General features: G+C 41.2%; 1 long non-coding RNA gene and 2 pseudogenes across 1 annotated transcript; 2 read left to right on the forward strand and 1 right to left on the reverse strand.

Annotated features, from left to right (window-relative positions):
- Positions 1-24554, forward strand: part of LOC139780094 (uncharacterized) — a 32139-nt pseudogene extending 7585 nt beyond the window's left edge.
- Positions 11057-12454, forward strand: LOC139780089 (uncharacterized). Its single transcript, XR_011720109.1, has 2 exons — positions 11057-11791; positions 11866-12454. It is a non-coding gene; the product is annotated as an uncharacterized lncRNA (long non-coding RNA).
- LOC139780092 (uncharacterized) lies at positions 16325-20481 on the reverse strand (annotated as a pseudogene).
- Positions 24555-25162: the final 608 nt, after the last annotated feature.

The following is a 25162-nucleotide window of genomic DNA, read 5'->3' on the forward strand; positions in this document are numbered from 1 at the left end:
CTAGCTTTATTCTCAAGTAGATCCACCAGCCATTCTCGTTTCTGGCATCCCTTGACGTACACAAGAGTCGACGTCTCGTCGCCCTCTCCAAGCACGGCCGATGTAATTAAATGTTTCGCCATGCTGTATGGCACGTTTCCATCCTCCCATCGTAGTCCATGGTGATTTGCAATCAACCAAGAAGCGCATGATTTGTCGGATTTCGTGAGGAGACTCCATGGCATGGGACATGTAAAAATGTAATGCGCCAAAACGGTCCCGTTTCTCAGAACCGCCACCTCCTTTACGACAAATTTCATCCCGACGGTGAAGCCTTGCAGATCGACAAACGTTGGTACGATCATGACGAAACGACGGAGCAATCTGTATCTTATCGCGGTACATCAGTGTATCTTATATCGCAATACCCGCTGATATTGCAATTTACATGATTTTGCGCACTACGTTCGACAATGGACAGTATTCGATTACGCGATCATGCAAGATGAGACAATAGGCGGTAGTATTTGCCGGTACATTCTCTTTGCAGTCAAATTCTATTCGCACATCCACGGTGGCGCTCTTGACAGATTCGTTTTGTCGCGAGCAATCGATGACAACAAAAGGTCCTTCCATCAGGAATGTATACAAGCTGCAAAGCGTATCACTGGAATCGTATCCGTAATAAGCTTTACGAAAACGCGCATACATATCGAAAAGGACGGCGTATCGATTTTTGACAAAATCCAGATTCAAGTCGTCGTACGGATAAAATTCAGAGTTTAGATAAAGTTTCACGTTGGTCAAGTTACAGTCATCGAATACGCTAACATTTTGAGACATGATATTCTTGCGCCCGGTCTGCAGCGCAAAGATAACGTATCGCGGCTTCTCCAGCTGAGTCGCCGTTTTGACGGCCCACGAATGCTTGGTCGTGCTCTGCAACATGGGGTACTCGTACAGATCCCACGAACGGAAACTAACACTAAGATATCGCCCGCTTTCCAAGGCCCGTAGCATGGATAGCTTATTGATCTCGTTTAATGTGACGTGAGGCATTCGCCACTGTACTTTAAACAATTCAATTTCCGGCTCCGTCGCCGGATTTCCCACAATGCAATTGTTGTCGCTGCGCGCTCGTATCAAAATTAATTCGTGACGAGCGTTAACAACCACGCGTTTGTAATCCTCGCAAAAGCCCAGCAACCTCTTGAGCGGTACGCAAAAGTTGAAGTATCCTTCCGGTATGCTCGATGAAACGTCCCATCCAGCATTCCGCATGAGTTGAGAATCATTATACGATAGCGATACATAGTTCTTGATGGTACTGGTTATTCCAACGTTTCTGTTGCGATCAATTTCCACACCGTTGAGCTCGTATCGAATCTCATCGAACATGAACGCTGCACAATTATTCGCAAGCGTTGCCTGAGACTCGTCATTCCTTTTCTTTATCGTCAATCTTCCTTCAACGTAGAGAAAGCTCTCGCACGGCAACGTGTATAAATCCTGTTGTTGTATGGGTATTCTTATCTCAACGTTATGTCCAAACGTTGTGTTGGCGTACGGATTGTACGTGTGTGTCTCAATCTTGACGACGCTGTCGTCAAAGATCGGTTCACCTCCAATGTTTAAGATATTAGCCATTTCGTACGACGAAACCCAATGATTTCAGAAATTCAACGTTCAACGCCGTGAGTTTCTTCTTTGGCGATCGGATTGTCTCTCTAATTTTGTTTCTCGTCTGTTGCACCTGCTCAGCTTCGTTCAGTACGAGCATCTCACGTTATCGCTGTCGTCTTCGTACATGCAGTCTAACGGTAATCTCCTCTCCACGAAAATCAATCAATCGGCCGTCTTGATCCACGACGCGAAGCGTCAAGTCCGAAATGCTCCGTACGATGATCGGAAGGTAAATGATCTGTGCCGGCGTTTCCGATATCTTATATCCTGGAGGCACACTCGGTGAAAACTCGTGTATCGTGTGCACGTACTTGTCGTTGCTGTACGCACCCGCGGTCACGTTACACTCTATGCGAATGATGTTTACGTTGATGATATTTATCGGAACATCCGATTCGTGCCATTGTCGCGACTCCAGCACGCGATTCGCTGAAAATCCCAGCAGCGATCCAATGTTGTTCGGTTTAGCGAAATTTATCCGATAAGCGCACTTGATCTCGCTCTTCATCGTATTGTTATTAGCCCGAATAATAATCAATGGGTGCGATTCATCTTCGTTTATCGAGACATTATTGGATTGATCCCATAAAAGAGCGCGTTTCAGATACATGTCTATATCACGCAGTTCGTACGATCCTTCGGGTATGGTAATCTCCTTGTCGTCGTCATAGTAGAATTTATTGTTCGACGAATTTACATTCGGTATCGTGTGATAGGTTTCAAAATCTGTCAGACCGAGCTCGTAATCGCCATCGCTCAAATCCACGGCGGGAAAGTAGCTTACCGCGAGGATGCTGCTCTTACCGGTGAGCGTAAATGTCAGTGACATGTTTGAATGAATACTGAGATTAAACAGCGTAACGCCGGTCTTTAAATTGATTGTCAGCCGACTGTAGAAAACGCAGACACAGTTGTCCACAATTGCTCTGATCGTATCGCTGATATGGCGTGCGATTGTACTCTATTACATTGTTCTTTAGATACTGCGCCAATTCTCTCGGTGGTCGAAGATTGCCAAAACTGTCGAAATATATGGCACGATCTTCCCTCTTCGCGTACGCCACCCAGTGAGTACCCGGTCCCTCAGTATTATCCAAATTCACGATACCGCTTTCGTTTCGACGTACACCGCCGATCGGTAACGAGTCGCGCATGAAAATACCTCGAAAATATGGAATGCGCATACGTTTTGCCAATTGTTGCAGTTGTACGTTGGTAGTTACACCCTTGGGGATTTTTAGCGTCTCTTCGACGTTTTTTTTTCTTGAGACTCCCCGTCCGCGTTTGTACGGAGCGAGATAAAGTCCGTGACCTTCCATGGCGCGATTGTGACGTTGCATCTCTTCCAGCTGACGCCGCGCGGCTTTGTTATCGTTCACGGCCTTTGCGACTCCCGCCGCTCCGCCGACCAACGAACCGAGAACCCCTAATAACGGCAGGATCGGTAGGATACCGCCGCGTTTTGCTATCGGAAGTATTCGCTTGTTCTTCTTCTTTTTCTTCGTTTTCAAACCCATACCGAGTTTCGTTTTAGCCTTCATGGCCGCCCAGACGGTTGTAGCTGCAGCTCTCTCTCCGAGAGTCGAATCGTTCGCGGTGACACGTTTTCGCGCTTTCGCGGCAAGTATATTGTCTGCCACGTGTCGTTCTGCGAGATCGCTGCTACGCGAGTAGGCTATGTCGTGCTCGCGACACGCTGCGTCCAATGGATTAATACCCCGATCACCTCTTGCCAATCGTGTTTCTAAATGAGTTCCCGGACCGCAAAATTGATAGCCGGGAATGTGTAATTCGATCGGAAGCGCGTTTATCGCGCGATTCAACAGACCTCGACCTATCTTCGGCGACATTCGCCGCAGTTTTTTATCAACGGCGGCGGACCGTCGATGTGCGTTTGCTGACACGGCAAATTATAATGTATTAAACAGCGACGGTATTGCTGAACCTCCGAATCTGCCTTGATATGTTCGGGAAGCTTATCCCACAAATAATCTATATGATTATAAAACTGCCGTAGTAGAATGACCTTTGGTATATACTTTAACTGCCCGGCGGTTAAATTGTAAATATCGCTGTTATCCGACACGAGCAAAAACATTTTAAAGACTGAGCATCTCAGCTCTACGCGCCTCTATAAATAGGCCAGCTTTCTCGATACTGTTTTTCATTCGTTGTGGAGGGGAGGTAAAATGCGGTTCGTACGACAATCGCGGACGATCAAAGTGACAAACTTTGACGATAGGATACAGTTAACGAAAGAGGTACGCAAACATGGAGACATGCTACCGATTTCTATACGTGGTATCATCTGCGGTCCGTCGAATTGCGGCAAGACAAACGTCTTGATAAGCTTGCTGGAAAGTCCGCACGGTGTACGTTTCGAGAACGTGTATGTGTACTCGAAATCGTTGCAACAGTCGAAATACCGATATTTGGAGAATATACTAACACCGATAGAAGAAATTGGCTACTTTACGTTCTTGAATAACAGTGACGTCATTCCACCGAGCGATGCGCTCCCGAATTCTATTTTTATCTTTGATGACGTGGCATGCCACAAGCAGGATACGATAAGAGAATACTTTGCAATGGGCCGGCACGCGAACGTTGACTCCTTCTATCTTTGTCAGACGTATGCAAAGATACCGAAGCATCTTATACGCGACAACGCGAATTTATTGATTCTGTTTAAACAGGATGGTACCAATCTGAAACACATATTCAACGATCACGTAAACACAGATATGTCATACGATGATTTCAGTAAATTGTGTCATACATGTTGGCAACAAAAGTATGGATTCGTGGTGATAGACAAGGACAGCGCGATTTCGAATGGTCGATACAGAAAAGGATTTAACGACTTTGCGATACCGAAACGTGGTTAGTTGTTGTCGACGCGCCGATTGAACAACGTTATCGCGACATGGACAGCGGCGAGGAGATTAGAGAGCGCGAGAGGATAGCAAATCAAATTGCGAAAACGAGCGATTCGATTCGCAAAAAGTATCACGCCTTGAAAACCGGTAAAATGGAGGAAGATATCGCGTTGGAGAGACACTTTAAGCCCATCATCGAGCCTCTAAGGCAGATTGCCGAAAACACCGTTGGCAAAGAATCTGACGTGTCAAAGATTGAGAATGAAACGGCGTGGGAAGACGAAGAGCCAAAGTTCAAACAAAAACGACCAAACGCCTCGTTTAACGACTCTGTAATGGCTTCAACTCCGGTTACGTTGAAACGATCGATAAATGTGCCATCTAATTTGAGCGAAATAACCAAAATTTTACAACCGCATAAATTGAAACGATCGACAGGTCCATTGAATGAACCACCGATAACCTCCGCGCCTTCCGTGCAACCCACAATGCTCGAATCACTCGCAAACGAAGATGTTTTCGAAACCACGGATGACTCACTCGTGACGTCCGTTCGACAGCAGTTGCAAACATCTGAAGGTCGAGAAACGTTGCGAGATCACTTTGGTCTATTGGGCCAAAAGTACGTCGGGGCAGTTCTGAGCGGCGATCAAGAAAGCGGTATAGACACCGTATACGGCGTTTATTTCAGCAACGATGGAATGATGCTCGGTAATAAACGTTTTGACGTGAACAACGCGGACAACATAATTATCGACGGCATACGATACGCTGGCACACGCGGTCTTTACGAGTTGATCTTTAAGAAATTTCCCAATGACGATATCTACACGGAGGACGATATGCAAACATACAAGAGCATTCTGTTGACGACGAGTGCTCATAAGCGCAATTATGATGCTCACGCTCGAATAAATGGCAACAGGGGATACAAGTACACACAAATAATCGCACCGTTGATTTCGGGTAAAAAAGCTGGAAAAGGTATACCGCATGCCATGACATTAAACGGCAACAAGATCGACCATATAATTGCATCGTCGATTTCGGGTAAAAAAGCTGGAAAAGGTATACCGCGTGCCAAGACATTAAACGACAACAAGATCGACTATGTTCATTGGGACGATCCCAACGAGCTTGTAGATCGTCTCTGATTGCTCGAAGCTTCGCGCCTAGCGGGTCACACCGGTCACGATAACGAGATCCTGTCGATTATCGAGGAACTTCGCGAGGCTGGACTTATTATAAATTAAACCGCGCGTCGGCGAGTCGTTCAATCAACATCGAAATGCCGATCAACAAGTCTGGTATATCGCTCGGAAGAGGCGGTGCGGAACCGTACTATCAATGGAGCGGATTAATCAGAAATTACGTGCGCGATAACGCTCTTTGCATGGTCGCCACCAACTTTGACGCGAAATCGCGCAAGATTCGACGGATAGCGCCGCCTGTAGATGATGGCGATGCAGCCAATAAACGTTACGTGCAGCAGAGCGTGCAAATTTTGAAAAATCAGCAGGATGAAATCGAGAGAAAGATGGCCGCATTCCAGAATAACGTGCAAATTACCCTAAACGAACTTCAAAAGATGATTCAAGATGTAATTGCGAATCATCGCGAATAGATAAGAACGTACATCTGGTCGCTGCGTCAGTTGCGCGTCAGCGTCATGGCTAGTAAGAAGCAATCAACTGAGAAACGGAGGCTGGTGGAAGAACTACACGCTCCTGCGAGAAGAAATTTTTCGCGAAGACGCGTCATAGTGCGCGGATACGATGACCTGTGGCAGGCGGATGTGGTCGAGATGCGTCCATACACGCGATTCAACAGAGGCTACTACTACATACTCACCGTTATCGACGTGCTGAGCAAGCACGCATGGGCCGTACCGCTCAAGGCCAAGAGCGGAACCGAGGTTACTACGGCGATAGCGAAAATAATTCGAGACGGCGGAAGATGTCCGAAAAATCTGCAGACTGACAAGGGCAAAGAATTTTACAACGCAAACGTGCAGAAACTCTTGAAGAAACATAATATCAATCACTATTTGACCTATTCCGTAATGAAGGCATCGGTCGTCGAACGATTCAATCGCACGCTCAAGAACGAGATGTGGAAAATGTTTACGCTCAACGGAAATTACAAATGGATCGGCTCGCTGCCGGGTCTCGTATCGGATTACAACGCGCGAAAGCATCGAACTATCGGCATGCGACCCATCGATGTTACCCCCGCGATCGCCGACAAGCTCCTAACAACGGTGTACAGCCACGTAAAGATCGCTGCTCCCGCGCGATTCAAAGTGGGCGACTCGGTACGCGTGAGTAAATTCAAGACAATCTTCGAGAAAGGATACACGCCAAATTGGACCACGGAGGTGTTTAGAATCATCAAAGTGCAGAAAACTAATCCCGTGACGTACCTGTTGGAAGATTCCTGCGGAAAACCCGTCGCCGGCGGCTTCTACGAATACGAGTTACATCGCGTTGCCAATCCCGACGTGTATCTCGTTGAAAAAGTTTTGCGCAAAAGGGGGGATGAGGTTTATGTAAAGTGGTTAGGATTTGATAATTCACACAATTCATGGATACACAAGAATAATGTATTGTAAAAATTTATTACAATATAAAAACATATTATACATACAAATGAGTCATTTATTTTTATACATATCTAAATGTATTTACAATTGTATTTTACAATGATATTTTATAATGCCCCCATGGCAGCGTCTCGGTAGAACCGGGTATAATGTATCGTTTATCATCGTACGGACTTAGAGCTATTTTCGTTTCGGACACGGTGTATACCTCGTGCTGTTTGGATCTTATGCAGGTCTGCTGTCGCGTCATTTCAATTTCATCGCGCAGACACCGCGTGTAATCGTCGAACGTTATCGACCTGGCTACGAGGTTACTCTTAACACCTTTAGCTTTTTTCGTATCTTTCTTACCGTCTACTCGCAAGGCATACATCTTTGCTCTAAGCCCGACGAATTCGGTCATTATCGCACCGTTATTTTCGTCTTTCATTAAGCCCGGAACTTTTTTATTGGCGAGTGAGATACCGTACGCATTATCGACCGCGTAATCGCTAGTATCAAATCTAATAATGTGGCGCTTCATGGTGTCATACACATCTTCGCACTCGATGTGATAAATGAGACTGTCAGTATCGGTGTACGTGACTTTACACTTGTCGCGATACAACGGTAACATGTACTCGTGATGAAATTCGTACAAACATGTCTTGGATATATCGAGGATGCACATACCCACGTAGATTCACCTCGAGTTTTCGCATTTCTATTGCTACTAAATTCTCCGAAAAGACGCTTCGGCTATGAAAATTTGGTTTCGCGATCAAAGCCTCCGCGCCGTATCTACCCTCCCAATGAGTCACGAGTCGCACGTCAACGTGATTGCGCACATTCTCCATGGTTTTGCCAAACACAGCATTATTCATCAATTTGTATAAATTTTTCTCGAAATCATTCTTGGCCAATGTTCTAAATTTCGTATTAAGTTCTATATAATCGCGAAGCCATGGAGATTGCGCGAATTTCAATATGCGGTGAATCTTTGCTACACGGAGACCGTGACGAGTGCACTGCTGCAGGTTGCGATAATGTATGACATAACGTTTCTTATCGTATAATGTTGCGAGGAGCTTGTCCTGTCGCTTACCGGGTGGTTTATCGCGCGTCGGACAGAATGGTAGGTCAGTGTGCGCGTCGTGAAGATGTTGCGGATACTCCAAGTCGACTTCGAGAATGTAGCCTATCGTGGAATCCACCGCAACATCCATAACATTAAAATCGGTTACGTCGTCGACCCATTGAAAATCTGCGTAAGGCAATGGTTGACACATTGCCCAGCCGTATAAGTTGTTTACGTCAAAATACATCAGATATGACGACGGTTTCGATGGATCGTACGACTGCATGTACTTGTTGTTGGCCAGCGCGTATCTGTTTGAACATTGACTCAAACCGCCGCGTATGCCGCGTTCGATAAACATGACCATGTCAATGTCAGTGAGCAATTCGAAATTGATACGTGTATGCTTCAACATAGCATCCCACGTAAAACCTGGTAGAGTATAATAATACGCCGGATCGAGTCCATAACTCGCGACGCAGCTATCGCGAAAATTTTCAAAGATATCGGCCAACAGCAAGACATCGGTTTTGAGATATAAATCGCTGTAGTCACCGAGCGTTCCAATGGAGAACCGCTGCCAGACGTTGACGGCGTGCGCGTAATCGCTCTCGGATATCGCTGTCAATGAACTATAAAACGAGTCGCGCGGCGGTAAACACGAGTCCTCCAACTTTTCGACGCAGTCAATGTACTCATACGGAAATACGCCTTTTCGTGTCAGCATATCAAAATTTTCTGCGGATATTTTACAAAATTCGCGTTGCAATATTCGCAGTTTATCCTTACTTAGATAAGATGCCAATTTGTCGAGACTAGCAGTGAGAAACTTGTACGAATCGATAAATCGCAATTTGACGCAAGTTTTCTTATCTTTATCTTCGGTGTTTTTAACGTTTTTCGTAAATAAAATGTATTTCTCTTTTGTGATTGGGAGCAAGTCTACATGTCCTTCGTACGCTGTTGCTATTTCAGTTATAATAAAATGCGCGTCGTAGCCAGATAAATTATGAAAAACTATGGGAATGCAATGCGAATCTTTGTAGTTCAGATTACAGTTTGAGTGCGCGGGACCTCTGTACTGACCGGTCAGATGACAATGATCGCGTACTCGCACGTCGTCTGGCTCGAACGGTTTTTCGCACACGTGACAGTGCGTTGCGCTGTTGAACTTTTCCCACTCGTCTCGCGTGAAATTCGCCATGGGTATATTAGTGGACAAGATTAGTCTTTACGTCGTGAGCTAAACGTCTTAGCTCCTCGGCGAACCACGCGACGCAATCCTTATCGCGACGAAACCGATACATTGATAGCGAGTCGTCGTATGAGCAGCGCACGTAGTACCCTATGCTAAACACGCGATGATGTTGATATGTGTACCTGGACGTTTCCGGATCCGCTTCCATCTTCTCCAGGGTACATTCAAGGTCGGCGTATACGATAAACGGAACTCGTTCCTTCCTGCCGTGATTCTTGAAAGCCAACCACTTGTCGTTATCGCTCGGTAACTTGATCGCGCAGTCGTTCATCTCCTGACAGTCGACGGTGTGGGCTTCCAATTTCTCGCTGGAGCCGAAGTAGTGCAAGCATCTGTAAATAAAGAATTTTTTTTTAAATATATTTTTTTTACGTAAAAATTATTATTTATTAGGATGTATACTAACCGATCGCAAAAGTATTTCCGACCATGGTGCGTGCTCAGTTGCAAGCTCACGAGGCGGGACAGATTCTTGATCCATGCAAAATGTCCTACGTTGTCGTCCTGCACGTACAGTAGATTTACATGTCTGTCCATCTTTCGACCAGTAACCCGTATTGGCAAGATCGCAAGTTCCTTGTTTTTTTTCTCGATGCTGAAGACGTTGATTGATATATCGTTGTGATTTTCAAACCGTTTAATTTGATCCAACGTCATTGGAAATTTAATGTCTGTAAGATTTAGCACCGACGTGTAATGAGGATACGACGATTCCAGATCTGCATGTCTTTGGGCTGGATGCAGAGCAGCCACCACTGACCATGCGAAACATGCATTGTCCATTGATCGCACGTTTATCACCGCTCTCTTCAATTTAATTTCTCGCGGTATTTCCACAAAACACCCCGCGTGCAATGGATTATATTTGTTCACAGTTTACCGTTAAATTGAGTATACGCGACAACGCCCATCCGCTATCACGTTCCTGGAATTCCTCCAGCGATGCTAGGGTAGGCTCGATGACGTGTCGCTTGTACCACTCACACAGATCGGACTCACGAAAGAGTTCATAGTTTCTCGTTGCGATACTTTTATTTGCGCGTTTGTCACCCGCAACAAATTCACCATTAAACATTGTGTTTATTTTTACATTGTCATGTCGTTGCATGACGTTCCGCACATGAATGAGTACAATGTCTCTCGCATCTTTGAGAAATTGATGAGGGTCGATGTGTTTGGAATTTATTACCACACCGGTCAGTATACGACTTTCAAAAGCCGTATCTATCTCGCGCCATCTGAGTCCTGTCTCACTCGCACTGTATCCTGCACCCACATGCACGAAACGTTGACGTACCGAGTCTTTCAGACCTTCGAGTCGTGCGATACAGGCGACCAACGACTGTTTGAGACCGATCGATAATCGTGGCCGTTTAATTCGGCTTTGTTCTTCCAACGATTCGATAAACTCGTCGCATCGTTGCTCCCACGCGGCAAAGTCTTCCCTCGAATTTAAAAGGGTGGATTGGTCCAACAACTCTTGCTCCATGTTCCTCTTTCTACCACAATTTGTTGTACTCGCGACTTCCAGTCCTCAACTGCTGAGCGTATCCCCCAGATTCGTCCTTCTATATTCTACTAATGATGCATCAGTTTGTTTTTATCATATCTAATTTCATCTCTGTATCCGTACATTTGCGCCTTCCGAAAAAATGCAAAATTTGCAGTTTTGCACGTGTGCGATGAAATCATTGCGAGACACGTATGTTCTTGAAAACGATATCGCGCCATTGACTTTCGGTGATTTGATCTGTATCAATGCAGCAGCCGTACATCGGCGCTATTTGCAAAATTTGCAGTTTTGCACGTGTTCGATGAAATCATCGCGAGACATGTATGTTCTTGAAAACAATAACGCCCCATTGACTTATGTAAAATTGCAGAATTTGCAGTTTTGCACGTGTTCGATAAAATCATCGTCAGACACGTCGCGACATGTTCTTGAAAACAATATCGCGCAATTGACTTATGCGAAATTGCAAAATTTGCAGTTTTGCACGTGTTCGATGAAATCATTGCGAGACACGTATGCTCTTGAAAATAAATCATATTTGATGCCCGATGAGGTGATCTCATCACGAATGTTCTTGACAAAGATATCTCATTTAACATATATGTGGTGGTGGTCACCATGCAGCAGCAGCCGTACATTGGCGCTATTTGCAAGATTCGCATTTTTGTACGTATAAATAGTCTACGAGGATTCTAGAGCGCAGTCAAGAGTTTGATACGGTTCGAGTACGTCGCAAACAGCCTCCAGTTACGATGAACACTTACGGTGCGAACTACTACGTTCCGATTCAGGATGAAACGTGCGAGAAACAGCACAATGAGTAAGTACCGCTAATTTTCGTATATGCTTGTGCAAAAAAAAAAATCTTTTATAAACATAATTGTATTTTTTCAGTTTTGATAAACCCCGCTACACGCCTCGTATTTTGGGAAGAAGATTTGCCTTGACATCGACAGCATATAAATTTTTGGATGTTGGAATCAACGCGGGACCTATGTCCTCTGTGGATATACTTATTGGCGATAATCGAGGCAATCGAATAATTTTGCCTCATGCAACGTGGGTGACATTCATCGAAAAACGTGCAGATATTCAGCGACTCGTGCAGTCACCGGCGCCTTCATCGCTAGCGTTTCGAGATCTGGAGCTCGTTAAAATACGTGACGCAGATATTGTAAAGTTGACATCGTGCGACACCAGCTTGTACATGAAACCGTCAACCGTACTCTTCCTATTCGAACTAGAACATTGCGTCGAAAATGTATATTTTCAACTATGTCAAAATGTTCACGGCGTAAGTGAAAAATTTAAACAATTTGTAACAATTTTACGCCAAAATTGTATTACCGATAAATGTAATGCAGTTAGAAGCTTGCATGAAGTTTATGATAAAAATTCGCTAATAGATTGCAAACTGTTGGCGTATGCTGCCGATACTATTGTGTATAATGCGCTACATGATAAATAAATGCATATAATATGATTTAAAAAGTTTTAATTATTTTTCCTTTTCATTTACCGTTCCCTGTCATTAAGCTGTCTTCGTTTATCGTTTAATTAAATGTAATATTAAAAATTAAATATTAAGATCTAAACGATTAAATATCGTCGGTGAAGAAAAGATACGCGATCGTGAGCGAGAACACGAACGGGAGCCGGGAGCCGGGAGCGAGAAGATGCGAGCGAGAACGCGCGAGGGAAAGAGAACGAGAAGACGCGCGCGAACGGGGGAGAGGGATCGCGCGCGACCGTGAAGACGCGCGCGAACGGGGGACGGGGGGCGCGAGAGAACATCTACGAGGGGGAGATAACGCGAGCGGGAGCGTGCCGTGTGACGTCACGCGGACCGACGCGGCCATTGCACGCGGACTCCGCGGCGCGGCGAAAACGCGGTCGCCCCTCACCCCGCGGCGCGGCGAAAACGCGAACGCGGGTCCCCTCACCCCGCGGACCCCTCTCCCGCGGCGCCCGAAAACGCGAACGCGGGTTCTCTCACCCCGCGGACCCCTACCCCGCGGCGCCGGAAACGCGGTACCCCCCTCCCCCTCCCCCGCGGTGCCCGAAAACGCGGTCCCCCCTCCCCCTCCCCCGCGGTGCTTGAAAACGCGGTCTCCCTTCCCCCTCCCCCGCGGTGCCTGAAAACGCGGTCCCTCCCCTCCCCCTCCCCCGCGGTGCCCGAAAACGCGGTTCCCCCCCCCCGGCGGTACACCCCCCCCTCTCCCGCGGTATACCCCCCGCCCCTCACCCCCCCTCATTGCCCCTTGGTTAGAGCGCCCATAGCTTACCTACTTTCGGTATCTTTGCATACGTCTGACAAAGATAGAAAGAGTCAACGTCCGCGTGCCAGCCTATTGCAAAGTATTCTCTTATCGTATCCTGCTTGTCGCACGTTATCAAAGATAAAAATAGAATTCGGGAGCGCCTCGCTCGGTGGAATGACGTCACTGTTATTCGAGAACGTAAAGTAGCCAATCTCTTCTATCGGTGTTAGTATATTCTCCAAATATCAATATTTCGGTTGTTGCAACGATTTCGAGTACACGTACACGTTCTCGAAACGTACACCGTGCGGACTTTCCAGCAAGCTTATCAAGACGTTTGTCTTGCCGCAATTTGACGGACCGCAGATGATACCGCGTATAGAAATCGGTAGCATGTCTCCATGTTTGCGTACCTCTTTCATTAACTCTATCCTATCATCAAAGTTTGTCACTTTGATCGTCCGCGATTGTCATACGAACCGCATTTTACATCCCCTCCACAACAAATGAAAAACAGTATCGAAAAAGCTGGCCTATTTATAGAGGCGTGTAGAGCTAAGAGGCTCAGTCTTTAAAATGTTTTTGCTCATGTCGGATAACAGCGATATTTACGATTTAACCACCGAGCAGTTAAAGTATATACCAAAGGTCATTCTACTACGATAGTTTTATAATTACATAGATTATTTGTGGGATAAGCTTCTCGAACATATCAAGGCAGATTCGGAGGTTCAGCGATATCATTGCTGTTTAATACATTATAATTTGCCGTGTCATCAAACGCATGTCGACGGTCCGCCGCCGTTGATAAAGAACTGCGGCGAATGTCACCGAAGATAGGTCGAGGTCTGTTAAACCGTGCGATAAACGCACTTCCAGTCGAATTACATATCCCCGGCTATCAATTTTGCAGTTCGGGAACTCATTTAGAAACACGATTGACAAGAGGTGGTCAGGATATTAATTCATTGGACGCAGCGTGTCGCGAGCACGACATACCCTACTTGCGTAGCGACAATCTCGCAAAACGGCACGTGGCCGACAATATACTCGCCACGAAAGCGCGAAAACGTGTTACCGCGAAAGATTCGACTCTCGGAGAGAGAGCTGCAGCTACAGCCGTCTGGGCGGCCATGAAGGCTAAGACGAAAGTCGGTATGGGTTTGAAAACGAAGAAAAAGAAGAAGAACAAGCGAATATTTCCGGTAGCGAAACGCGGCGGAATCCTGCCGATCCTGCCGTTGTTGGGGGTTCTCGGTTTGTTGGTCGGCGGAGCGGCGGGAGTCACAAAGGCCGTGAACGATAACAAAGCCGCGCGGCGTCAGCTGGAAGAGATGCAACGTCACAATCGCGCCATGGAAGGTCACGGAGTTTATCTCGCTCCGTACAAACGCGGACGGGGAGTCTCGAGAAAAAAAAACGTCGAGAAGACGCTAAAAATCCGTAAGGGTGTAACTACCAACGTACAACTGCAACAACTGGCAAAACGTATGCGCATTCCATATTTTAGAGGTATTTTCATGCGCGACTCGTTACCGATCGGCGGTATACGTCGAAACGAAAATGGCATCGTGAATTTGGATAATGCTGAGGGACTGGATACTCACTGGGTGGCGTATGCGAAGAGAGGAGATTGTGCCATATATTTCGACAGTTTTGGCAATCTTCGACCGAGAGAATTGGCGCAGTATCTGAAGAATAATGTGACGAAGATAGAGTACAATCGCACGCCTTATCAGCGATACAGTAATTGCGGACAACTGTGTCTGCAGACACAGACCGTCTTTCTACAGACGGTTGACAATCAATTTAAAGACCGGCCCTCACGGAAAAAAACTTGTAGAACTATTGAAATGACAACTATTTAACTACCTTTATTGCTTATCCCCGCAGGGTTTGCAAGGCGTTTTTATAAGGAACGTTACCCAAACCTTTACACTACTACCCTTCTCCTCTCACTCTAACCCTTTGGACCAACAGCTTAACGTCTCTTCCGAAAGACGGAGCCCAGAGCACAAGAGCCTATCTTGCACGGAGGGGCGCAGCTGCCGGAAAAACATTCCATGTTTACATGGCTCTAGTGGACTCGAACCTGGTTCCTCAGATTACGAGTTTGGCGCTCTACCACTAGACCACACCGCCGCCCTGAAATGACAACTATTCGTAACTATTAGTGCACACTACTCAATAGTAATTTCGCGCATTGTTGGAATTCGCACTAGTAGTGTTACGTCCGCACTAGTAGCTAGTTATCGATCTAATAGTGATCCTCAAGTGTGCGCAACAGTGGACCATTAGTTTACTAGTTGCCAGTCCACTAGTTCTCACTGAAATTGAGACTAGTGCATTTTTTCTAAATAACGACGTAAATAAAAATGGACCTGCACAGTTTTTAATAAGAACGATATATATATAGGGGCATTCTTTCTCAACGAGAGACCCCCCGCCCCCAAAGTTGGTTTTGACGTAAAGAGTTCAAATATGGCTTAAAATTTAGGTAATTATATCTACTTTTAAATGCAAAGTGGCAAAATAAAAAATTCAAGATGGCCGATCCAATATGGCGGACAATGTACATAAAATTGCTTAAATTCGCTTGAAACTCGTTACTCGGAGGTTTTTGGTGTCGCTGAACACGAATCTGACATTAGATTTTCAAAATTTAAAATGGCGGATCCAATATGGTGGACGATTTTTTAAAATTATATCGAATTTACATGAAAATTTTTACACGGGGGTTTTAAGGTGATTGAATAGAAATGTGACATAAGATATTCAAAATTGAAACAAAGGCGGATCCAACACAATGTTCCCAAAGCATAATAAATAACAAGACAAGTTTTCAGTCCAATAAGCAAAGGCAAAGCAATATGAAAGTTCAGCCAGTGAAGGCAAGACTAGTTAAGGTTCCAACTAGTAAAAGTAAGACACGTTGCTGGTCCAACCAGCAAAGTAATGACTAGTTAAGGGCTCAATCAGTAAAGGCAAGACAATACCATAATCCAACCAGTAAAGGTAAGACTACTGAAGTTCAATCCTGTAAAAGTAAGAGTAGTCGGTTGTCCAACCAGAGAAGGCAAGATGATGATTAACTCTAAAGCACAAGTCAAAATGACAATAACTATTTTAATATCAAAGTTAATAGGTCAAAACATTAAAAAAAAAATTATTATAAAAAAAAATTATTATAAAAATAATGCGTAAAATAAATATGCTAAACTATGTTATTGTCTTGCCTTTGCTGGTTGGACCAGCAACGTGTCTTACTTTTACTAGTTGAAACCTTAACTAGTCTTGCCTTCACTGCCTGAACTTTCATATTGCTTTGCCTTTGCTTATTGGACTGAAAACTTATCTTGCTATTTATTATGCTTTGGGAACATTGTGTTGGATCCGCCTTTGTTTCAATTTTGAATAGCTTATGTCACATTTCTATTCAATCACCTTAAAACCCCCGTGTAAAAATTTTCATGTAAATTCGATATAATTTTAAAAAATCGTCCACTATATTGGATCCGCCATTTTGAATTTTGAAAATCTTATGTCAGATTCGTGTTCAGCGACACCAAAAACCCCCGAGTAACGAGTTTCAAGCAAATTTAAGCAATTTTATGTACATTGTCCGCCATATTGGATCGGCCATCTTGAATTTTTTATTTTGCCACTTTGCATTTAAAAGTAGATATAATTACCTAAATTTTAAGCCATATTAGAACTCTTTACGTCAAAACCAACTTTGGGGGCGGGGGGTCTCTCGTTGAGAAAGAATGCCCCATATATATATATTTCTATAGAAATAAAGCAACACTGTGACATTAATTGTTAGTTGTACTTTTATTTGCATGATCAAATACAAATAATAATACAACAATCTGACTACTTGTATTGTAGTTGTATTGATCTCAATTATTAAAAAACACTGGAAAATAATCGTTATTTTACTCAACCTATTTACGACGCTTAATACTGCATTGTTTAGGTTCTTCGCCTTTACGTTGGTTCCTTATTTAATCTTACTTACAATTAGTTGGTTTCTCCTTTATTATTTAGTCCTCTATTTCGAGGAACTGCATTATTGCACTTCTGCTGCACTGCTTTGCGGAACATCTTGTCGAAATCTTTTTCTTTTGGAAATTTCTTCTTAACGTATGCTAAAGCACGTATATTTATCAGTTTTCAAACTACACCTATATGAAATCAATACTGCATGTTGCACAAATTATAGTCATACCTTTCATAGCTTCAATTTTCACCGTGTCGAGTTTCTTTTTAGCGGCTATACCTTTTTCGCAATGAAAATTTGCCACAGTTCCTGTAAGCGAAGAGGTAGCTAACTCTTCTTTTGAAAATAGCAAAGACATCATCTCGCATATCAACTTAGAGACATATGTGTGATTGCATAAGGAAAGGCGAATGGCATTCACTATACAAGGTTCTGGCCCTCCAAGGTCGACTGTCTGTTCCTGTGTTAAATATTTTGTATAAAATATGATAAAATTTTTAGATAATTATTAAATGTAACGATATTCATATTTATAAAATTGCATTAGTTGAGAATTTAAAACCAAACCAACATTTATATACTACACTTGAAAATCAAAACTCCAAAAATATTAATTTCTATTTTAAATAGCATTGTAATTGAAATATATAATAATTTTAACCTTAGGCTTGTGTATTGCGATTGATTGATGATCATTCGAAGACTTCACTTTATCTGCTGTATGGTTCGATTCATGTACATGTTCCAATTCATGTGTGTTGACTACTTTTATCGCAACGTCTGGAGTATCAGGGAAGTCTTCCGGCAATGATTCTGGGTTGGAATTTTGTGGTACTAAATTATGTCCGAATGTCAGAGGTGTCGACTCATGTGATGCTGGTTCACAAAACTCTGTAACCGATCTTTGAGACAATTTCAACTTATCGCTTGGTAGAACTAACTCCTTATTTTGCATTATCGATGCTGGCGATGCATCGGTTGCAGACGATTCCAATTTATTGTTTGGTAGATTCAATTTGCTGATGCAAAACGGATCAGAGTCTAGTGTCATTGCTGGAGGAGTGTAACCTCGTTCACGTTCAATAATGCAGTTATTTATTGCTTGTATTTTCTACAAAACAAATGAGCATAATTAGCACATGTTTCATACTATTTACAAATATCCAATGTAATGCCAATGTAAGTCAAAATTACATATACCTGTTGCAGCTTATCTATTTCATGATTGAGAGACTCGATTTTCCATGATGCAGATTGCAAATCAACCGTGAGATATTTTACCATTTTATCCATCTTTGGCAAATCTAAAAAATTAATAACGGTAACCAAGGATCTTATTAAAAGGATTGCTTATCAAAAGGAATCCTCGGCTTATTAAAAGGATAATCTTAAATGGATTGAGCCATTTAAAATTAACAAATTATTGTTTTCAGTGTTTTTATTGCTTAAGGATATATATATACCAAAAAACGTTCAAAAAAGTAGCATAAAGATATATTTGTGAAGGAATGATTAACGTTTCGTACTCGCTGTTTAGAACTCTACCTATATTTATATGGTGAATTGCAGGTATTATAAAATAAAATAATTCGACAATAATTTAAAAAAATTATTCAGATAAAAATTGAAGTCCATTTGATCTGATAGTGCAATTTGAGCTATATGACAAGTAGTAAAAACATTGAGATATTCCGAACCTATTTTAACCATTAGTAAAATTACTCAACCGGCTAAGAACTGTTACAGTCATATAATCCTAGTCTTTTTTATTTTCTCTAATTATCTGACTTTCCCTGTGTATATAACGGAACATTTGATTTGATTTGTCAATATTGAGAGAAAAATATTCAACAAGAATACCTTCGTTGACAGATCGTAACGTGCGTAGTCTTTTGTTGTCTCTTCGCAACTTCTTGTTTTCTTCATTTAATTCAATGATTGTTAGTTGTGACTTTAATTGAACGGGAGATTTTTCGTTTTCTGTATCACATTCGTCATCCACAGATTTACTCTATAATAGTATGAATTTATATCTCAAAGTTTTGTCACGTTTCAAATAAAAAAAATCTGAAGAATAGAGATATATATAGATTTAAGAAAATTACCTGTGACGAGTATTTCTGCTTGTTATGTTTGTACTGTTTTAAAAGTTCTTTCCCTTTTTTCACATTTAGAGTACATTTCTATAAATAAAAAAGCATTACTTATTTAATAGCAAATTTATTTTTAGCATGCGATATTTTAAATTATGATTCATATTTAGTTATGTAAAATATATGTCATCATAAACCTTTTGTTTCGACTTTGTTAGCGCACTTTTTTTGTTCCTTTTACTTCCAATTCGTCGCTGTCACTCTCTGTTGTTTGCTTTCTTGTAAACTGTTTCCTGTCATGTTTATCAAATTCAGTGACACCATACTTTTCCAAATTGTCTCTGATTTCGCGCATTTTGATCCATCCTAAAATTTTAATAAAGCATTTTGTCATTTTCAATTTTATATAAACTTATATTTATATTTACTTAAACTGAAAATGATTGCCAATTGTTTGCCAATTAAGACTCCTCTTTGGAGATAAAACTTTAAAAATGCTGCATAAAGATTTAGTTCAATGGTATGGAAAATTGTAGTGTAAACACCGACCGTAATGTACTAAAATTAGGGATTTTTTATAGACATTATTCGATAAAACAAAAAAAAATAATGCATGTTAGAATCATAATTATAGCCATTTTGCTATGGGATATCTTAGTAGTTAATTCTAATAACAATGAGGTATTTTAAAGTTTTCATCACTTCGTATTTTTTTTGTGAACTGCAGTATAGGTGCAATTACACAAAACTCAATTCAACTATATAATCTGCTATGCACATTAAGAAACCGATATTGCCGCATCGAATAGTTCTTTATTATTCAATATCGTTGCTTACCTCCATATGCCCGTAATTTTTTACAATCATTTCCCACTGACAATTGGCCAATTTTTTTTTCATTGTTGCTGTTGCTGGGCCTACATCACAGCTTTTTGGCCATCGAACTTTCACTATCGTCCCACGTTCAATTATATCATCTAATTCAATAATTGTAAATTTATCTTCCAGCCATTCCAAATATCCAATAGATATACTATCTTCTTCATTTGGAAACTCGCACACCATATATCTTTCGTGGTCCATTGTCTGTAAAAGCAAAATACAGGAGCGTTTCAATACTAGCTGCGAGTATACTGACAGCATTATCATGTCTATATTGAACTGCATACGTTTGACAGACACAACATACTCGTAGCAGTTCGCAGCTAATACTGAAATGCAGTTGCAATGTATATACAGAAATACAACACATTAAAATACTTGAAATAACTGTTTTGATTAAACGCAACTTAGGTTAATTTACTTTGGGATGTCTATGATGGTTGCATTTATTAAATCATAGTTTCAATCTCGAATATGTGAGGAAGAAACTGAAAAGGTCACGCAAGATCGTACTTTTGACTACCCACAGACGCTCAGAAAATAACCCGTTCTACACATGTATTGTATATCGTCCTAAACGTATTAAATTACATCAAGGTTTTATTACTTACCTAATGCAAAGTCGATGTAAGCTGAAAAACACACACACAAATGTTTGTCGATGTACTATCACTAGATCCTACGGAAAACGAATCTGCTGTTCAAATAAAATCGCCAGTGGCAGCGATACCAGAATGAGGCCGTGCTGCCTTGCCCGTGTGCTCGTACGAATTGCGATACCGAGTACCGAGTCCGAGGACACGAACGTTTTACCCCCTCCACTACACATACAGAGACGCTCCCGTTTGTCCGTGTGACGCGCGCTCGGCGTGCCCGAACTCAGCCGAACGCGCGTCGTCACACGGACAGACGAGAGCGTTTTTATGTGCGTAGTGGAGGGAGAAAAACGCTGGTGTGCTTGGGCTCGGAATCGCACCTTTGCCAGATGGCGGAGTGAAGCCGCAATCCCATTCTAGCATAATCGGATAACTCGTATAACAAAGGTACTTTTTACTCTTAGAGTGTGCCTAACAGCTGAGATAAAATAACAACAAATGCTGTCATTGGTTGATGTATCTGTTTGAACAACCAGCTCGTGTATTTTACTACGCGATTATATTAATTGGTGTGTGTGATTCTACAGTTAACGGGCCAAAGATAAGTGATAGTAATAAAAGTGCAGTGTTCCAGGGAAAGATTAATTAAAAGGACGTTTAGAAACAAGTAAAACGTGTGCAAGTAGAAACTTGCACATTGCTTCCTCATAATTTTAAAGTGTGCAAGTGGAAACTTGTCTTCGCTCACAAAGCTCCTCTATGAGGAAGCTTGTATTTTATTCAATGTATAATTATTAGTATTTATTTGTTTTGGCTTCCTCATAGAGGAAGCTTTGTGAGCGAACTTGACTGTTTTTTTTAACAGAAATTTTAAAGAATTATTGATTAATTAATCAAATTTTTTTAAAAATGTCCGTGGTTGCTCTAACTTCTGCAAATATTGAGATATCGGGCTGTTTTTTTTTTTAATCGATAAAGTATCGTTTAAAGAAGGTTGGTATTGAATTTGGCAATTTGGCCCTGAAAATTTTTTTAGAAAAATTAAAAAAAAATTTTTTTAAAAAGAACCCTGAACAGTATCCTGATTTCGATCCTGAACAGTATCATAAGAAAATATATATATTAAATAAAATTTCTTTTCAACATTTGTAATTTTTCGTTTCTTTAAATATGCTAAATAAACTATAAAATATACATTGTGCTTTAACTATTTAAAAAATTTGTGGAAATTAGGGCAATCTTGTAGATTCTTTTAGATAGAAATCGGTAACCCCTTTATTATTAACAATTTTTATTAATTCTATTATATTCTTCAGTCTTTTCTACCCCTATTTCATATATAATTCGTTAAGATTTGATTGATCAGTTCTGGAGTTATAGAAATTTCTGTAAATTTGGCACAGACATACATACACACATACCGACATTTTTTTTAATGCAATATTTCGACGTTTTAAAACACTCTGAACATATTGACATTAAAAACTCAAAAAACAATCTTTTCTTTGGTTTCTTCTACCCCTATTTTATATATAATTCTTTTAAATTTGGTTGATTAGAGCCAACTTTATACGCAATCAAAGGTTCATATACGAATTTACGAAAACAAAGCTTCCTCTATGAGGAAGCAAAAAGAAGACACCCCTTTTCCATAAATATTCATATTTTCATTATAAAACAACCTTTAAGTCCTCATTTACAATAAAGCGTACTTATTTAATTAGGAACAAGAAATGGATGTCGACGATATTTCTGTGATATCGGGACAACCATCTGTGAGTTCCAATGACAACAAACAGCCCACTGCTGCTGAAGACATGTCGGAAAATAGTGATCAAAATATCGATGGTCCAATATCACCTGGCAATCCAGAAAATAATGATACAGTGAGTGTAATCATTGAATCAAATTTTGGATGAAAGTATGTTTGGCAAATACAAACTAACTCATAAATTTACCATTTTTTATTTTAAAAAATCGCTTTGATATCATTTTATTTTGGATGACTGACGGTTTTATAAATAAGCTATTTTGGAGGAGCAGGAGATTATGAAAATACAGAGCTCTGAAATTATTAGCTATAATGGACAAAAATACGATTTTTTTGCTCAAAATATAAAATAGGATATCCTGACTTCGAGAAGAATGTTGTGTCTGTACTACCGCAATCATCCAAGATGAAATTCTGATTAAACTTTGCTTACTGAGGTCTTGAAATTTTGACACAGAAAAAATTGCTCCGTTTTTGAAAGTAGTATACGCCCTCGCGAGGACTAATAATATTTCAAGACACGTTAAAAACACAACCCAGTGAAAACAGCCTAAAGTGAAAATGATGTCAATATGACGTCGTACCAGAAACTCATTCTATATAATTTAGTTTTATTTGTGCATTTATATTTCTATACAGGGTGACTGTCATCTTGACGTAAAAAACAGACGTTAAAATAACAGTCAAAATCACCATCATCGTATGGGACGTTATGCAATCATATTGCGATCATTTTGCCGTCATTTTTATCACTCATTTTGACATCATACTCCTTATCAATTTGATATCACTTTAACATTATTTTGACTAGGTTGCTTTCACTGGGAATACTTTTACTAACATTCTTGACAACGTAATTTGTATTTTGTTATATAGGATGCAAGTATGGATGACCTCTCTGTAGTTAATAGAGCTGACTCTGATACTGCATCAATATCAGATAGTTCAAACAGTTCAGCTGGAAACGAAAGACGAAGCGTGTCTGATGTTGTAGCTAATAATGACGCATCGGATTTGGGAGATGTGTTTCAAGACTATGAAGAAATCTTAGAGCCTGCAGGGTATGCAAATTTTGGTCCACCAGAGGACAATAATCAGGTACTTTAATCGATTCGAGTAAATTGAGATTTTCTGATGCAAACTTTGCAGCCAAAGAGAAATTTGCCACAAATATGTAGCATATTTTGCATCGAAAGATGTTAGGATATGTACATTCATATTTTATCTAATCCATATGAAATCTATCACGTACGCTGTAGGTCTTAATTACCCATATCTGAGAATAACTTTTTGAATGTAAAAATAATAATCTCTACTTAATTTACAGGAACGAGTCCCATTATATGAAGGATCGAATATATCCAAGACAGAAAGTGAACCCCTCATATTAAACTTTGCTATACGGCACAGTCTGGCCGATGTTGCTCTTGAAGACCTCATCACTTTGATAAACTGTCACTTACCATACTCAGTATACCATACGAAGCACATATTTATGAAGAAGTATGATACTCCAGCGTCAATCTGTAAATGCTATTATTGTCCAGAGTGTTATGTAAAATTGAAAACGCTTGCTGCAGATGATAGAACAAAAGAAAACCTTGTTTGTCGAGAGTGCCAATGTAGATATAACAAACATGCATTGGAAAAAAGCGGTAACTATTTCCAATATTTGCCTTTAGAGCAGCAATTGCGCGACTTTGTAAACAGCAACAAATACGCTATGCTTCAAAGAGAAAACGATAATTGTTCTGATATAACTTCTGGAAAGTTTTATACATCTTTAAAAAATACTGGGGTAATTCAATTACATGATATCACGCTGCAGATCAATACTGACGGCGTTCAAGTGTTTTGTTCATCGTTTGTATCTATGTGGCTTATACAGGTAATGATAAATGAATTGCCGTACAGAGAAAGGAGAAAAAATATGATGTTATGTGGTCTGTGGTATGGTAAAGAAAAACCTGACATGAATTTGTTTTTATCTTTACTCGTCGAGGAATTGACCTTTATGCATAAAGTAGGTATTACGCGTAACGTGGCAGGCGAAGAAGAAATTCGTATCAGAGTACATACAATCGCGTGTCCTGTAGATTCTGTCGTGCGGCCTTTATTACAAAACATAAAACAGTATAACGGGAGCTTTGGCTGCAGCTTTTGCTTGCATGAAGGTACACACGTTAAAGTCGGTAGAGGAATGACAACCCAAGTAGCAAAATGACGTCATAATGACGGCGAATTTTGGTCACAAAATGACCAATCTGACGTCCTACATAGGTCTCGTGAGACCCGAAAATGACGTCGATATGTCACATCCTCACGACGTCATTTTTTTGACGTCTTAATGACGGCAAAAATAGGACCAATATATGACTTAATTGACCAATATATGACGAAACTTTGACGTTTTAACAATCAACGTATGACATCAGTTTTAAACATCTTCTTGATAGTTATTACATAACCACTGTATACATAGTCACCATAAATCATGTTGAAAGGAATTTTTCCTTCCAACATGTTTTATGATAACTATTTCATGCAGTGGTCATGTTATAACTGTCAAGAAGATGTTTAAAACT

This window comes from Temnothorax nylanderi, unplaced genomic scaffold, assembly GCF_030848795.1.
Source record: "Temnothorax nylanderi isolate EJ_2023f unplaced genomic scaffold, tnyl_v1.0 TNYL_tig0262_pilon, whole genome shotgun sequence".
In the NCBI taxonomy this organism is placed as follows: Eukaryota; Metazoa; Arthropoda; class Insecta; order Hymenoptera; family Formicidae; genus Temnothorax; species Temnothorax nylanderi.